General features: G+C 41.8%; 1 protein-coding gene across 6 annotated transcripts in view; it reads right to left on the reverse strand.

Moving 5' to 3' along the window:
- MGAT5 (mannosyl (alpha-1,6-)-glycoprotein beta-1,6-N-acetyl-glucosaminyltransferase) overlaps positions 1 to 17,159 on the reverse strand; it is a 301,985-nt gene that overhangs the window by 206,994 nt on the left and 77,832 nt on the right. The gene's annotated exons all lie outside the window — the stretch shown is intronic.

Consider the following 17,159-nt stretch of genomic DNA (forward strand, 5'->3'; position numbering starts at 1 on the left):
CTTCATTTTTCTTCTTTGCAATCCCTCTATCCTGGCAGGGTACTTACTGGACTGCCACAGGGGAATGCCCCACTCCAAACCTGAAAATCAGTTTGGTCTCACAGGGCCTCCGTGTGAACTAGCTTCAGACTTATCCGTCTTTCACCTGCCAACTCCCCTATATAGAACTATAAATGTCCAGGTTTGCTGCTAATACATTCAGCTAGACCAAATTAAGCTGGCTTAATTTGGACCTTGTTCTTATTTCTGCTGATCTCACTGCAAAAACCAAACATACGGCGAGAACAGAATGTTATGTAGTGTAAGACAGCAACTCCATAAGCTCCTCTCTTGCAGAACAGCTGAAAGATGAGGGAGTCTGTTAGAACACATCAGTCTCTTTGAAAACTTAAAATAATAATGCCTTTCTAAGGTCACTATCTGAAAACAGTGAAGATAAAAAAGTCTATGATAAGCACATAACCAAGTATTTCAGAATCAAATATAAAGAGTGAGAAATCACAAAAAATACCATCACATACCCACCAGAATGGCTAAGGTAAAAAGAAGGGGAAATACTAAGTGTACTGAGAATGTGAGGGAGAGAAGCTCTCACACACTGGTAAAAGCATACATTGGTATGGTAACTTAGGAAAAGTGGCAGTATCTCAAAGTTGAACATACATAGCCCCCTAGGACTCAGAAATTCCACTTCTGAGTATAAACTCAACTGTAATGTGGACCCATGTTCATCAAGAGCCATATTCTAGAACATTTCCAAACACACTATTCATAATAGCCAAAGACTGAAAACCCAAATGCCCATCTATGGTAGAACAGACCAATAAACTGTGGCACATTCACACAGTGGAATACTCTACAGCAGGGATCCCCAACCTCCAGACGGCAAAAAGTACTGGTCAGTGGCCTGTTAGGAACCAGCCGCACTGAAGGTGAGTGGGGTCAAGTGAGCAAAGCTTCATCTGTATTTGCAGCCACTCTCTAGCACTAGCACCACCGCCTCAGCTCCACCTCAGATCATCGGGTATTAGATTCTCATAGGAGCACCAGTCCCTGGTGCCAAAAAGGTTGGGGACCACTGCTCTACAGCAATGAGAATGAATGGCGTACAACTACACACACGCAATGTGGATGAATTTCACAAGCACGATATTGGCCAAAAGAAGCGAAACACAAACTAGTACATACTGCATGAGTTCATTTATACAGAGTACACAAAAACAGACGAAAGTAAGCTGTGCTGTTAAAGATCAGGACAGTGGCTGCAGGCAGCATGGGTGGCAGAGGCAGCGCAGGAAGCTACCAGAAGGGAGGATGAGGGGGTTTCTGATGTGCTTGGCAATGTTCTGTTTATTTGGGTTGTCAAGTGAGTATGTGCACTTTGTGAAAATTCATCAAGCTGTGCATTTGTCAAATGTGTACTTTTCTGCATGTATATTATTACATGTCAATAAAAAAATTTAAAAATAAAATCAAGGGTCCTGGTTTCCTTGTTAAGTAAGTCAAAGCTTGCATCAGTGACTATCAAAATGTTGTTTGGCTGTAAGATGGAGCTAAGGTTCTTGATGATGACTTCTTTCGAAAAGGTTGCCAGTTAGCTTAGGCACTAGGGGTTGTGTGCCTGGGGAACATTCTTTCACCCATTGCCTAACCTCACTAAAAAGATTAAACAAAATGTTGGCTCAGGTTTCCTCACAACTCTAGTTCTTAAAGATTCTAAGCGCGCTCTCCTCCTTTATTTCCTTCATTCTTGGCCTTCATGATACGGATCAGAATCATAGGAAGAAGTTGGCAGGATTAGGTTTAGGGCCCAAATGGGACCTGAGAGAACATCTGACTCTGACCCTCTTCATTTTAAAATGCAAGATTTTAACATAGAGATGCCTAAGTCTCACTATCTGGATGTTTTAATGTCTCCAAAGCCAGCCCCAATAGCTGGTTAGACAAAATGGCACTTTGCCACCTTGCCACCTATTTATTCACATGCAATTTTTGGCCCAATAGCCTAATTTGCTGCCAGCCTGTCACTTGGTTGCTTTTCTTTCCTCTAGAAAATGAGGTAAAGGGGTATGCAAAGTGATACATTTACCCAAGTAAGCAACTCTGGAACTCTGGAGCAACTCTGGAAATAAAATGCAAATATTCAAAAGGCCTGTCCACACGGGGCTCTTCCAAAGAGCAAAATAGTATCTCCATGTCGAGAAGAAGATAAGTCCAACATTGCGCATGCATGGACTTCAGCAAATCAATGTTCTCCGCCAGGTAGAGCTCAGCATTCAAGCTGGTTCATTTACCACCATGACTCAAGAGACATGCAAGTTTCAAGATCTCATCGACATTTCTTCACTCCCTGGAAATTACAGTTTGGTATATCACAAATGAATAAAAGGAGTATTTCTGGAGTAGACCGTGTAGCAGAGGGGAATAGAACACAAGCATTGAGGAAACCCATGTTCCCATGATTTTCCATGTAAAACTAGGTCCTTAATTTTTGAGGATGTTGGAGAGGCTCCAAATTTCCAGAGAACTCTGATCTTACATTCTCTCATAGCTGGGGAAGAAGAGACCCAGGAATTCGGTTAATCATTTTAAGTAGTTTTTATGTTGTAAAAAGAAGTCCCATACACAGCCCTTCTGATCCCAGCAAAGACCAGAGAGAAAGAGGAGGATAAGTGACTGCTGCTGGCAGCACAGAGTAGCAGGACAGGTCTTGGTCTCTCCATGTACATGGACTCAATGCTGATGGCACAGGGACCACCAGGAAACCTGCTCTCAGGACACCTGGAGAAGATAACACTGAGCACAACAATGGGGTCTTTCCCTAATTATTCTCTTTGTTATTTGTTTTCCTCAGAGGCTGAGAGTAAAAGTTTTGTTAAAACAAAGAATATGGTGTAAAAATGTTTTATTTAAAAAAAAAAAAAAAAAGCTCAGCAAAGAAAGGCCAAATACAGTTATGTTTATTAAATTCTTGCTTCCCTTGGATATTGAGCTTCATGGCTCTGGTGAAGGCCCTTTTTCCTTAGACAATTCATATAAAAGTAATGTAAGTTCTTCCTTAGCTTTTATCGCAAATAAGATATGGATGAAGGTTTTTGGTATACGTGACTGTATATGTCTATGTTATTTATATTACAAATATTAAAGTAAATCCACCCTTTGCTTGCTGGGAATAAAGGCATGTCCACTCCCTAGTTGATAGGAATATTGTAAGTAGAATACCTAAATAGCTAACCAGCCACCTTTCTTTGCTGCTCAAGCTAACAGAAGTCTGGCTGATGACTTGATCACCAAAGACTATCTCCCTTGGGCACAGAGTCTCTGGGAATGTCGGCATGATCTAATTTTTCTGAATGCAGTACATTTACACTGTGAACACGATATTCAGACATGCTATTTTTGTTCTAATAGTTAAGTATTTTAACATGCATATGCACACCAAATCCATAAGTTTGTATATATTGTTAATCAGGATACGATTAAATTAAAATAAATGAATTGACTTAGAAAAAAATGTGAAGACAAGTATGTTATATAACATGTATACAGTAAAAACTATGTCTGAAGTTTGGAAAATACTGGTCTGCTTTAAAAAAAAAAAAAGAAAAAGAAAAAGGAAAAAAAGAAAAAGTCCAGCCAAGATTCAGAAGCTCTGGTTCTAAAGGCTGACTTATTGTGGTGTGTCCTTGGGGATCCTTCACCTATCTTCCCCTGGCAGGCCTCACTGGAATGATACCAACAAAGCTGATAAGTTTAGGACAGTATGACAAATGTGAAATCTTTTGGAAATACAAGGTCTTTCTGCCTTCGAATAAGGTGTGGCCACCATACAGGTGAGACTCATGAACCTTTATTGAGTTTTGACACACAAATCAAAAGGAAAGAGTAAATGGGAACCCCTGTCCTTAAAGCCTCCCTGAGTCCTGGTAAGTCATTTTTGTCGAGCCTGCAGGCTCTGACCTCCAGAGGTCTGCTTGGGAGTAGGCAGGAGATAGCAGATGACAGAGTACAAGTAACATATATCATGCAGCCTGGTGCCTGACCTCAATGACAACCATGCGCAAGGTTCCCAGGAAGGCAGGACTTACCAAGGTCATGATTCATTACTAGGCTCTTAAAATCATGTTTGAACTCAGCTGATGCAAATGATCAGTATCTCTGGTAAGCAACTGTATCATCATGGGATTTGCCATGTGCCTTAAAGAAGAAAGTTTGATCTAGAGGCTAAAACATGGAAGTCTGGTTGGCCCACGCAGTGAGAAGAAGGTAACGATGGCACAGTAACTCCAGATGGGTAAGTTCAGTTTCTTGGAAAGACCTATTCTTAAAAAAATAACCCCCATGGTAGGCAGAATAAAAGCCTCTAAAAATGCCCCTGTTCTACATGGCAAAAGGGAAATAAAGTTGCACAGGGAATCAGGTGGCTAATCAGATGACTTTAAGGTAATAGTAGATTATTTGGGTGGGTCCAATATAATTACAAGGGTCCTTACATGTGGACAAGGGAGACACATGAGTCAATGTCTAAAAGTGTCAGGACAAATTGGCTTTGAAGATGGAAGAGGCCCATGAGGTAAGGAAAGTGGGCAGCTCCTAGAGGCTGGAAAAGGCAAACTAACATTCCCCACTAGAGCCTCCAGAAAATAAACGCAGTCCTGGCAACACTTGATTTTAGCCCAGTGAGGCTCTGCATTAGTTTCCTATTGCTACTGTAACAAATTACCACAAACTCAGTGGCTTAAAACAATGGAAATTTATTCTCTCATAGTTCTACAGTTCAGCAGGGTTGTGCTCCCACCAAAGGGCATAGGAGACAATTCTTTCCCTGCTCTTCCAGCTTACGGTGGCTGCAAGCATTCCTTAGCTGGTGACTCCATCACTCCAATCTCTGCTTCCATTGTCATACTGCCTTTTGTCTCTGTATATTCTTCCTCTGCTTCTCTTATAAGGACATTTGTGATTTAGGGTCCATCTTGACAGTCCAGGATAGTCTCCCCATCTCAAGATGCTTGCTTCATTTACTCACATCTGCAAAGTCTCTTTTTCCATATAAGGTAACATTTACAGGGTCTGGGAGTTAGAGCCTGAAATCTTTGGAGGGCATCATTAAGCCTACTACAGACTCACTTCAGACTTCTGACTTCCAGAACTATAACATAATAAATTTGTCTTGTTTTAAGATGTGAAGTGTGGTAATTTGTTACACCAGCAATAAAAAACTAATACACCATGTCCCAGCCTGGGTGAGAGGAAGGAGCTGGCTCATCTAAATTATTCATATCAGCACCCTGGGGATCCTTTGTATCTAAAAATGATATCCCTCTTCCTCCATGAGATGTGAAAGAATGCCAAGATTCGGTAAGTGGCCATTAGAAGTTTCAGAAATCACTTATCTCCTTCCTCTTACCTATTACGAGTTTCTAAAATAAACTTTATGGTAATTCGTAAAACAAAGCTTAGGGGAAAAAATGAACTGACATTCGTTTCAGACAATTCCTCTTAATAATGAGTACACTCCATCCACAAATGTCAAAGGGCTTTGCTCACAAAGCCAATAATCCCTAACACAAACATAAGACAATGTAAGACCCTAAAAGACCATATTGCTCAATTAGGAACGGCCTCTTCAGGAGGCTTTCTTAGCATTCAAGAGGCAGAATATCACACTTTTAAGAACCTCTTAATCACTATTCTTTCTCAGGGCATGTCATACAGTTGGTTTTCTGTTATCTCTGTGGGGATTTCTATTAATAGAACTGCTCTTTTCACTGACTTGACTTCAGGACACCACAAAAATTCCCTGAAGGACTTTTCTCTCAGAAGTCACCACCATGGGACACCCCTAAGGCTGTGTCCTTGGCCCTCTTCTCTCTGTAATCTCTTAGTGACTACATCCTGGCCCATTGTTTCAAAACCATACATCCAACCTTGCACCCTCACCTGAGCGAGCACCAGATCCAAATATCCCAGTGCTGACACTGGAATGTTTAGGAAGTATTCCTCTTAGCCAGCCCAAAACAAAGCTGCTGATTTCAGAGACATACATCAGTTTAGTAACAAGCACCATCATCCACACTGTATACAAGCAAAACCTACAGCCTTCACGAGCACATTCTCTTTCTGACCTCCTACCTTTCTTATTCAAACAGTAATTCTGTCAGCTCTGCTTCCAATACTTATCCCAAACCTGACAATTTTTCACCTTCTTCACTACGTCAACCCCAATCCAAGCTACTCTTACCTCCCACCCAGATTACAGCAATCAGTTCCCTAGACTTCCTGTCTCCTTCACTCTCCACTGGGCAGTTAGTCACCTTTCTAAAGTAGAAATCAGGTGTCACTCCCAGGTGTAAACTATCCAGGGGCTGCCAGCTATAGTCAAACTCCACACTTGACCATGAGCTAAATGACCTGGCTACTGCTTGGGCCTCAGCCTCTCTATTCTTTCTCTTCCTTATTTACTTGTGTGAACTCTGAGAAGTATACGCTGGCCATTAAGGACTCCTTGGGGTTAACTGGGCCCAAATTCTTAAAATTGAGTGTAACAGCCATTGCTGACAGATGTCTCTCATGCACACTGCCTATCAAGGAAAAAGCCCCAGACTAAACTGCTAACTGCACTGTGTTCCTGCCATCTGAGCCTACCCTTATAAAGGAATTCCTGGAATCATATTTCTACCAATGGGCTGAGACCTGCTCTGTCCAATCAGAACTACACAGCTATATTCTTATTTGCATCTATACTAACCAATCAGAACATATAAAGCAGCCCAATCAGGATAGTGCTATTTGGACCAATCAGTACTGTGCAATTTGGATTCCTCATTTGCTTAAGTATAAACAAATTGAGAACCAGGGTGGGAACTCTCTCTAGAAATGATAGAGCATATTTTGGATTTCCTTGGTTTGCGAACTGTTCACCTGAATAAAGTTTCTCCTTTTCTGCACCCCGGATTGGGGATTCCTGTTGGCATTAGATTGGTGGCAGCTAACTTTTGTTGACATTAGCATGCACACGCCTTGGCCTTCTGTCCTGTAATGTGCCTAGGCTTGTTCCCAATTCAGGGCCTTTGTACTTGCTGTCCCTTCTGCTGTGAATGATCTTCTTCCAGATCTATAAATGCTTGTCCTCTTCCTTCCATGAAGTCTTACCCTCAGCCCTCCCCAAGGCCCTACCCCAAATGTTTAAGTTGTCACCCGGACCTAGTGAAAGCAACCCTTCAATCACATGCTTTCATACTACCCCATTCTTTTCCAGAACACTCAGGAATACCTGAAACACTCTTAGTTGTTTGCTGATGTGGTATGTGATTCCCTTCCAGTACAATGTGTGATTACTGAGGGCAGGACTGCTCGCTATGCATCCCCAGTGTCTGGCACACACTGGGAGCTAAGTAAATACTTGGTCACGAGCTGCTGACTGGCTTTACAATCCAGAGGCAATATCAAATTATCTTGATAGGTATTATTTTAGTCAGTCTTTTTGGTTTTAAAGAATAGTGATTTCCTAGGTTTCAACATGTGTACTAGAAAGGAGCCATATATTAAGCCTGACAAGCTTGGGGGCAAGGCACATGGCAGGCCTTATAAACTAAGTGGCCGAAAGTAACCACACAGGATGGTCTGGATATAAAACTTCCTAACTAAGCGGGTCACGGTGAGTAGTCATATCCTAGGCCTGTAGCTTCCTTGACACCTTAAGTGAACTATTATCTTTATGCATCTAGTATAACATACCTTTGAAATGTCAGAGTGACTTTCTTTTCCAGACCTCTCAAAGGCACAAGTGCCGGCAGCACAGCACAAGGACACCAGACCACCACACCACAGAACCCCTCATTGTTATTTTGTTGCCTGTGTACTATCACTACGTACTGTAAATCTAAAGTATTAACTATCCTGTACCTATCAATATAAAAGAAATGTTTCTCTATTTTGCTTTTTATCTAATCCTAGATACTTCTCCCACTTTGCTTTATCTTGCCCCCCTAATTTACCACCAATAGATTCATGTAACCTTCCTTACATCTATCTTCTCCTTTGATGTTAGGTAGTTAGGCAGACATGAGTGACAGGAGCGAAGGCCCAGCTCTGTAACATAGAAACCTCTCTTGAAGACCTTCCTTAAGGACCTCCCAGAAACACCTCCCCCTTTAGGGTTACAAATTACCCCAAATTCTAGAACATAAAGGCCATAAAAGCTGCTAGCTAAACAAGCCACAGATACATGCACAGAAAGTACTACTCTGACCTGTCTATAACCTCAGCCTCATTATATATATGTATCATCATTAATATCATGCCTTTGCCTGGAAGTTCATGAATCTAATTATAACAGAGTGAATTCTGGGTAAGCACATATGCAGTAGGCAAAAGGTTATATGGCCAACTATCAGTCAAGGTGACCTCACATGCAGATCATCTAAGACCTCCCATTACAGCCCAAATATAAGTAGATCTTCCCACATCTGTGTTGTTACAGCCCTCTTTGCTGTAACCTGCTCCTCACATGGAGCATATTTTTGTTTCTACACAGTTAGCCAGTTTAGGTGTGACCCGTTTCTACTTCAAAACATACCTTTAATAAATCCTATCTCTCATAACTCTCTCTGTGCTGGCATTATCTCTGTCAGCAAAAAGAACCGAGAATCACGAGTTGCCCAAGCAGCACCAGAGTTCAAATTGCCTCGTTCGGTAACAATAATGTTTAAAGTGAGCTGCAAAACTAACATTCTCCAGAGCATTTTCTCAGTCTGTTGAGATTTTGCTTCCAAGCATGTCCTTGAAATTTTGGCTCAAACTCTTGTAAAACTTTTCTATAGGCTGGATGCTCTTTCATCAACAAATAGAAAAGCCTACAAGATCTCCATCCTGAGGTCCTGCACATCATGCTCATTCCCTCTCCTGGCTTCTTTGCTCTCTGTATGGCCCATTCTCTCCTTTCTACCAGCTAGCCAGCTCCCTAACCTTCCATTAGCATTATTTCTGCTCCTTCATAGAGCTCTGGCTAGCCAAGGCTGTCACTTAACCCCAGGGCATCACGCCACTTGCTAATGATCAAGTTATCTTTTAACTGGCCTAGGAAGAAGGGGACTGAGTATAAAACAAGGGAACTCAGGCAAAAATTAAAATCTCTAATCCTCCCAACAATAGAAAGAACAAATGCATCTCCATTCTCCTTTAAAAGATGAGCAGGTGATAACGAGATCCTCCCAAAAGGGTGGGAGGGGTGTCAAACCCAACAGATGGTGGGAATCCCGAAGACAATTGAAATGAGTGTTGGCATGAATAAAAACATAGATTAGGAGGAAGAATCTCAATGTAAACAACACGATTAAGGAAAATTAAGCAGTGAAAGGACAAGTCTGATCCTTTAAGCACCTGTACCAAGGCTGGATCTTAAATGGGATGCTTCCTCTTGGCCCAAGTGCAACAACTCCAACTTATGCCAGGTAGTAAACATGCCTGAGGGGTTTTGTTCATATCAGGTCAAATATCCACAACATACCTGCGACATAACTTCTCCTTCATTTTTCAGATGAAGAAATGTATGTTCAGAAAGGTATGTGGCTGACTTATCCACGAAGCATGGCACTCAGTGTGTCTAGGGCCCGTGAAACTTTTAGAGGCCATAAAAATGCTTTCATTCTTTTAAAATCAGATGGGAAAAATGAATATACCCTACCCTGGAGGCAGTCATAAAATATAATTTTTAGTATTTTTTTAATGGAGGAAGGGGTCTACTAAACCCAAAGTGCCTTGGGTCCTCAAGAGTCATAAAGTGGCTCTGAAGAGGTGCGGTGACTTGCCCAAGGTCACAAGCAGCTAAGAGCTGACAGATAAGATTCCAGATCAGCCCCTACTCTTTTCCAGAACACCACAGGTTCATGCCTCATAAAACCCAGGCTATCTCTTTACATGAAATCCATGGTGGTAAATTAGGGAGGCAAGATAAAGAGTTTTGGAATGCCTCCATCACCTGACCTTTTTGAAAGTGCATTTTTTAAATGCAAGAATCAGGGAGCTAGAAATGTTCTCTACAAGACTCACCAAAAATCTGATCATTGCTCCTGTGACTGATCCTCAGCTCACTTGGAAGACCAACTATTCTTAGCAAACATTAAAAGAATCATTAAAACATCAATAGGAAGTAGGTTCTGGGTTCTTCCTTTTCCTAGAACATCCCTTAAAGAGCGTTCAAGGTGAATAAAGATTGAATTTCAAATAGTATATCTCAAAGGTGGTGGAGGGTTACCCACTAACTACATTGGAAAGACCCAGGATGCTCATTAAAAATGCAAATTCCAGAGCCCACCTGATGCCTGCTGAACCAGCAGAAGTAGAAGCCAGAAATCTGCATTTAAAAAGAGCACTCCAGTGGAATCAGATCTGTTGTATGATTAAGATCCACGGGTCAGGAGCACATATGAGGACAGACTCCTTTTCACAGTTTTAACATATCCTAAAATTTTCCAGAATGTACCTATCATGTACAATAAGCCAAGAACATACTTTGTTTTGTTCTGAACTTTCCCCCAAGCTATTAACTATTTAAAACAAACAAACAAACAAACAAACAACTATCACTGATGACAAAAGCCACTTCTGGAATATGAATCACCAAATCAGCACTGTAATTGGAGTTGTTACATGTATAGGTGATTTTACCAATAGATGCAGGGATCTATCTGACTACTACATTTTGTCTTCTTAGTATAGTTGGGCCCAAGCATTTAGATAATGAAATATCTGTTTGATTATGCATTCAGTTCATTTCTTTTACATTAATTAGGAAATGATGTTTTGTTTTGTTTTGTTTTGTTTTGAAATCGTGTCATTGGTCGGTCATATTATCTATAACTTGAATTCGGCATGACAAACAGTATTACAAAACAATTATTATAAGAGAAGACAATGGGCCTTACGGAATTAAATTTGACTACAAAAGATACTAGCTAAAACGACTCTGAGATTCTGCTAATCTCACAAGTAGGGGAGATCCCTAAGGACATTCCCCAGCCACTCACTCACATACAAAAAAGAAAAAGGCGGGGGTGGGGGGATCGGGGGCGGGGTGGAATTAGCTGGGCTTTAGAGGCTGGAAGCTAGAGGCCAGGTCTACAGCAGTACTGCTATCCTAACGCTGAGCCCTGGGCCAGCCACAAGGAGGAGGCCGAACGAGGGAATAATAAACAAAATTCTGGCTGGTGGTTACTGGGGCAAGAGGCAAGGGAGAGCAGAGTAGAGGAACACAGATATAGATTCAAGCTACTGAGCTACTGGCAAGTCCAAGCTCTTGGGTTAGGTGGTTTCAAAGCTATTCAGCAAATAAATAATAATAACAACAGCAACAACGACAACGACGAGGAAGGGGACGGAGGAAGGAGAAGCAGGCATTTGGTGTGGCCTCTTGAGCAGTGTGTCAGGCAGATAAGGATGCTGGCAATCAGCGGCCACCAAGGCCAACTTCGACAACCACTGTTTTCTCATTAGCATTGAGCAGCTGTTACCTCACTGACAATACCAGCACCCTCGGAGATCTGACAGGCACAGGTCATCCTGAAGGTGGAAGAGAAAAGGATTCAAAGTCAAATCATAAAAACTGTTTCGCCATGCCTGGAGTTGTCAGAGGTTGACTGGGCATGGCAGAAGATGGTGACTTCTTTTCAAGGAGGCTTCAGAGGCTTCAGGGAGACATCTGATTGTCTACTCTTCCCCACCTCCCTCCCCATCATCCCATCTTTTCTCCTATCTGCTGGTTCTCGAATATAAAAGGATGTGAAAAGAGGCTTTTCAAATAGAGGAGACAGAAAAATAATTTGCTTATTATGGCCAAATCATAAGAGAGGATTACAATATCCCATCCCCCACTCCGCCATCTCAAAGAGAGCAGACAACCTCCTTTGGTGCTCCCAAAAGACACATCTCTGTGCTCCCGCTGACCCCTGGACCTACCTTTACTTAACACTTTACCATACCTGCTGGTTCACAGGTCAGCCTGCCTCAACCAGATTAAATAGGCCCCAAGAGAGCCAAAACAGCCTCTCCTTTAAGAAACAGCACCAGGAAGGAATAAGACCAGGTACAAAGCAGGTCTTTAATAATAACAGTAGTTGAATGAATAAACAACAGATAAGCTCCCCAAAACTGAAGTGTAAATTCACTTGTTTCATTTGTATTTGAAATCCAAAGAAACTTACAGAAAATCTGGGCACTGTCATAACTTAAGAGTCCATGGATGTGCATTTGATTATGCTATATAACAGGTGATCTTTAAGTCTTTACGAACCCTGAAATAATTTACAGGAACAGTAGGGGAGAAGATAGAAAACTCCAAGCACAGCCACAGACGGAGAAGGAAAAGGGAGAGGAGGGGACACAAAGAAAGCCATAGCACTGGGAATATGGATTACAATGATTTGCTCTAGGCATACTTCATTCAATTTCCCTTTCCTCTCACTAGACCAGCAGGAGTCAAGAAGGAACATTAGTTAATAGCGACATAGGAACAGACAAAGCTGGCAGAGTGGCCCGAACTTTCCTTCCACGGCTCCCCCTTGAGTGAAAAGCACCACAAACTAAGCTTCTGCTGTGGCAGATAAAGGTCGCAATTGTGTGAGATGAGTCTATTAAGGCAGTGGAGGGATGAATCCGTTAAGGCATTTCCTTCCTAAAATGGCATGTCACTTTTAGGAAGGAAATAAAATTTATAACCTGGCCCTCAGACCTGCAGTGTCCACATATGAGTAGGCAATCCGGAATATCGACACCGACAGAAATACGGGGCCATTTACGCAGAGGAAAGACTTACTAAGGCTGTCCTCTGTACTCCAATGACTTCCCATTACACTTAAAAGAAATGCAAAACTCCTTACTCTGGTTACATGCAGACTATCACGTTCTGGCCATCTGCTACCTCCCCAACCTCATTTCATCCCACTCTCCTCCCCACCAAAAATGCCTTCACAAGACCTTTGTGCACGCTTTCTCCTCCGCCTGGGAAATTCTTTCACGGCTGACTCCTCATTCTTCAACTCATAATTCCGATGTAGGGAATCGGGTTCTCTCCAGTCATTTTATGAAATGCATGCTCCTCTTTACCTTTCCCTTTGCTTCATAGGCACATAACTTTGAGAAATTACTGTTTATTTTGTTCACCAAATATAAGCTCCATGAGAGCAGAGAACTCACCTGGTTTGTTCACCACTGCATCCTTGGAGATGAGAATAGTGCCTAGTACACAGTAAAGTGCTCAACTATTCCTTGAATGAGTGGATAAATGGAGAAAGGCTAATAGCTAACAGAGGTAACACTGAAAGATGCTTGACTTGCACCAAATTGGGTTTATCTGATTACATTTAGGGGCGAAGGACAAAGAGGAGCTAAACAGAGAAAAGAAGAAAAAGAGACCAGCGGCACCACTAACTGGTGACGACTGCCATGCTCCACGAAGAAGGGCTGTGTCCCTGAAAAGACACCATTAGTGCAGAGACGAGAGAAATTTCCAAAAGAACTCACAAAGGGAGATGATGTCAGGGGACTCCAAACAGCTCTATATGAAGCATTCAGGCTGAAGGTTACTTTCTCTTGCAGAAAATCTGTTGAAACCCTTCAAGTGTGACTGTTAGCAGTGTCCTTACCAAGGTCGGTCATCCACATATTTCTGGAATACTCCCCCAAAGTTATGACTTTCTCAGCGTTTATTGTAGGATGGGAGAGTCAGCTAAAATAGTCATCTTTGTCCAAATAAAAGACATTGCTCTCTGCGAAGGACCACGTAATCAATTTTTAATTTCAAAAGTAGACCTGAGACAAAAAAAGAAGTCCTCAGGTACTCCACAACATATTTCTTCTAGTTGGTGCCTTTAAGAGTCTAACTGAGCATGAGGCGTTATATTTGTCAGACCACTGAAGTTCCCCCACAAGCAAGGACCACGGTCAATCCTGCCACCTGCTCCACTTCCACATACAGAGTACCCAGTCAGCACCCAATCCACACCAACAGGACTGATGAGCAACAATGGAGATGAGCCATTATGCAGAGGCATTTCCCAAGCAAAGGATTTGGGGGTAACCTTCCCAAAGTCGATGTTTGAAATAATAAGGGAGAAGAAAAAGGCAAAGGTTCTGAGTCAGCCCTAAGAAGAAAATTCTAAGTGACTAGAGGAACAAAACCACAGAATGAATATTTGAGTGATCAGTCGGGGGGAAAAGTCACAGAACACTGACGTCAAAGAGTTGTTGGAACAGCATACAGAACAGAGTAAAATCATTACATTTTTCTAAACAGAAATTTAATGTTCCATCCCCACAGAGTGAATGGCAGAACAAGGTACAAGCTACTGCTTTTAGAAAAAAGAAAATCAAACAAGCAAAGAAAATACAGCTGCAGCCAGCAGCCAGCCCTGAATCGCCAGCTTCCATCAGAGAACATCCCACCGTCCACAGGTGGCGAAAAAGAAAGAGTGGATCGCAGTCAACAGCTGGTCCCACAGCTTTTCCCAGTGTGCCCTGACTAGTTCCAAGACTCCAGCCCCATTCTGCGAGATTTCGTCTTATGGGATATGCAAGTCTCCGTGTCCTATCAAGAAACAGGAAAATACACTTCTGTCCCAGGAGAGCTGGAGGAGGGGAGGCAAAGAAGTGCAGTTAAGAAAGGATGGGAATTCAATACTCTCAGAATTTAGTCAAATTATGTGCAAAAGATTTCCTTAAGAAACACTGGCTTAGCATATAAACTTCAGAATGGAATTTAATGCTTACCTTCAAATCTATCACCAATTTTGGAAGATAAGAAAGTATTTAATGTCTCCAAGATGATATACATGCAACATTTCCTGGTGTGCTAATTTTTACCTCTGTTAACCAAAATGTTTTAAGACAACTTAATATGCCATGAGAATACATTTCAAGGGAGTCCAAGAGCTTCACACAAATACTTCATTCAAAAAATAAACTTCTGTCTCTCTCATACTTACTGAGCATCTGAAACAGCCCAGTGCCTAGCATTTACAAGTTAAGCTGTAACAAAAATCCCTCAGTGGAAGGGGGAATGTGATGCAGTTACCAAGTGTTGTTTAGTAAGAGAAAGATTACAAAGCAGTGGTTCCCAAAACTAGCCCACCAAACCCACATGGGGGTGCTATTCCACAACCGTCAATTCCTAGGCACCACCCCTTGAGAACCTGCTCTAATTGGCTGCTATGGTGGATGACAAGAACCTACAAATTTAACCAGCCCCTCTTCCAGGTGATGTAGATCCCGAAGTGGGTTTGGGAGCAGAGGCTCTGAGAAGCATGGCAAGGGTAGGTTGGACCGTGCTCACCTACATCAACAGAACTACAGGTGCACAGGCACTTTGTACTGAACTACCCACAAGATCTTAGTAACCCAACTGCCTTGGAATGAGTCCGGATGGCCCAAGAAAGCCAAGCCTCATATCCAGCCAGATCCAAGAGCTAAAGAAATTCTCCAGCAAACTTCCTGGGCATTGCGGCCACTAGCTTGGCAATACTGAGGAATGCTGGGTCAGAACGCTGGACCTATTTAGAGCTGGGCAGACATTAAGAGCAAGAAGGGTGAGTGTCCAGCAGTGCATGTGTATTGCCCATGATGGTGAAGCTCAGTAAGGACAGCTTGAGATCGGCCAATGGGCTCCGAGTCTGAAGAGGCACACAGATAACATCTGTTTTGTTCTTCGATGCAAAGAACTTGGAAAAAGTAGACTGCTTACCCTTCATAGTTATTCAGGGTTTAAAGAACCTTTTATTTCCAGTTACCAAAGCTTCTGCTACAGATGACAAGGTCCAAATAGGGCTGTGTTGGACTACTTTTGTTCCCTCAAGGCCATTCTCCCCTTCTTCCACAGAATCAGAAATTGAGCAGAGTACAAGCACCTCCTGCAGTAAGTAGCAATGTGATCAAATTCTGCCCAGTATGAGGAGAAACACATGCACTTCTAGGTCATCATCTCCCCTTGACCTTCCTCCTACCATTTTTCCTTCCTTATCTTGGGCCACGGAAAAAGGAGAGCAACACTGGAGACGGAAAAGCGACCCCATGGAAGAAGCCTGGGCCTCTGAGACTTTAGCAGAACACAAGTACCATCCTAGCTAACTTTAACATAAAAGAAAATGAACTCTATTTTGTTTAAGCCACTATAATTTTGGGTTTCTGTTAGAGCAGCTCCATTTGAATCCTAAAGCCAGGGTTTTCTTTCCCACATGAAATATGATAAGGACTACTGATCAAGAAGCAATCCTTTCATACTTTCTTTTCCTCCTCAGCCCAACAATATGACAAACATTATCATCTTCAACTCCAAAGGAAAGCGAGTTTTACCAGGAGACTCAAAATTCTCTCTTTAATCTCAAACCTCAGATTTTAAGTGATAGACTCACTCAAAACTACAAGCTTTTTTCTTTTAGCCAGCCAATCAAAGTCTCAATCTACCTTTTTGAGTGAATTTTCACCAATAATTACCATGTAAATAATTCACGATTTCTGGGACAAGTCTAGCATCACTTCACCAATGCTAACACTGTTCCCTCTGCCTGGAAGGCCCTTCCTGACCTAGAAAATCCCTCAACATCAGAGCCACGTTAAAATGTAAAAATGTCCCAACTCGTAAGGACTTGGAGGACTTTTAAAAAATGGATGGAAGTTATATATTATGATATATGCCTGTTAACCCTTGAGTTGGCTCAGTTCTTGATGGAAAAAACTGCTTTTTCATCTTTGTATCCCTAATCCCCCACCGCCCTTCACTGCATGTCTCTCAGTACCTGGCACAGTAGGAACGCAGTTATTGTTTGGTAAACTAATGAAATTGTTGAATTAACCATGCTATCTTGAGAGTAATTTTTCTTAAATAACTGAAAATTCAAACAAGCCTATGGCTTAAGGAAATCTTGTAAATCCAATAAACACAAGTATTTCCCTTAAACTATTACATCTTAGTCTGTTAAGATAGGACACAGCTTCTAAAGAATAAAGGTGGAGCTAAAGATCCATAACACTTATGAGAATCAATTATCATTTATTAGGAGTAACACTTAATGGAAAAACAATTTTGTACCTAATAGAAAAACAATTAGCTAGAGCACTAAGAAATCTGAGCTGTCATATTTTTAAACGATCATTTTGCTTTGAAAACAGAT

This window comes from Pteropus vampyrus, unplaced genomic scaffold (genome assembly GCF_000151845.1).
Source record: "Pteropus vampyrus isolate Shadow unplaced genomic scaffold, Pvam_2.0 Scaffold17, whole genome shotgun sequence".
NCBI lineage: Eukaryota > Metazoa > Chordata > Mammalia > Chiroptera > Pteropodidae > Pteropus > Pteropus vampyrus.